Source organism: Aplysia californica, unplaced genomic scaffold (genome assembly GCF_000002075.1).
Source record: "Aplysia californica isolate F4 #8 unplaced genomic scaffold, AplCal3.0 scaffold00138, whole genome shotgun sequence".
Classification (NCBI taxonomy): Eukaryota; Metazoa; Mollusca; class Gastropoda; order Aplysiida; family Aplysiidae; genus Aplysia; species Aplysia californica.
The window spans coordinates 1283048-1284522 of NW_004797408.1; the positions used below are offsets into that span (position 1 = coordinate 1283048).

At 41.6% G+C, this 1475-nt stretch overlaps 1 long non-coding RNA gene across 2 annotated transcripts in view; it reads left to right on the top strand.

Annotated features, from left to right (window-relative positions):
* Positions 1-1475, top strand: part of LOC101861808 — a 105452-nt gene that overhangs the window by 60729 nt on the left and 43248 nt on the right. The window lies entirely within an intron of this gene.

Genomic DNA, 1475 nt, shown 5'->3' on the forward strand with positions numbered 1-1475 from the left:
CCCCCCCCCCCCCTTGAAATTTTTTTTACAGCTGAACGAATTCAAATATTCTAATGCATTATGGTTCAGAAAATGTCTGAAAGGTTAGAAGCCGTAAAGACGACTGTACAATAATCTCATCGTCTCGTCGTTTTGTTTTGTTTTAGTTTTAGTTTTGAACCTGATGCTTTTTTGTTTTGTTTCGTTTTATTTGTTGCTTTTTTTTGTTCGGGCCTCCCCTTTGCCGGTTTTATTTTTGGTTTATTTATTTATTTTTGGGGGGAACAGGGGGACTTGTACATCGATTGATTGCCCCCAAAAAAATCCATGCTCGGCTTTCATCACTTTGCAGAATTTATTGGCATTCGCATCTACCCCTATAAAAAAGCCAGAGCGTTCCCTTGTGAGGATTATGTGGGGACTTTCGGAAAACTTCGTCAGTGCAGCCGGAGCACACAGACCTGGCCGCTTATAAAAAGATAAACAGAATACGGCTGGAAAATCGTTGGCAAATCTCGACCAACTTCGATTGATGCAAAAGTGCGAATTGTTTCGTATTTTGTGATTCAACTGTACACATCGTTCTCGTCTTTATGCTTACCGACCGCTCCTATGTCGCTGAGGTGTCAGTTTTTGTCTTTTTGGGTTATCTAATGTTGGACTTTTAATTTTGAATGTAAAATTAGGGAAAGGGCAGACGAATCGATAAGTTCAAACATCTTTTTTTGTTTGTTTCTTAAGTACAAGGAGTGAAAATGTGAAAATGACATGTGGGTGTTGGAACATGACGCTAAATCATAAAAGAACACTTTCAGACTAAAAACACAAAGCTCATTCTTTAAAAATGGTCCTTTCTTCTTCATTCTTCAATCAAAAATGAAAATAAACCGTTCTTACTTTAAATATACTAAGCAAACACTCATGTATTTATAATTTATATCAGCATAGTTGTAGACATTTTCCGTTTGTACCATCTTCTGCATCTCGACAATACAGAGACATAACAAACGACGAAGGTTTCAAATGTTTAAAGGGTAAGGGAAGAAGGAAGACAAAAATAATCGGAGGGGGGGGGGGGGGCTTGGTGGAGGGGTGAGGAGGAAATGGAGCATAGGGTACTGGGAGTACAGTTGGTTGGGAGTACAGTTGGTGCTGTAGATAGTGCCTGCTTTGCACTTGGTGCAACAACGAAAGGTACAGACAGACAGCGTGAAGAGATGAATAGCACGCAGTTGCATTCCCTGTGAAATGGTGGAGAGGATACCGTGAGCTTGCCGCAAGGAATGTTCTTGGACGCTTTCGACTCGGACAGCATGTGTTCCACCGGCCGTCTTTTACGTTTTTTTCCCATTCTTTTCTTGTCCTTGGCTTTGTCTTTTTCTTTCCTCTTCTCCTCTGCCCTCCTCCTTCTACTGCCCCTCTCTAGTATTCTTTGTCTCCCACTCTCTTACCATCTCCTTCATTCTCCCCCCTCTCCCTCCCCCCTCTCTCTCTCT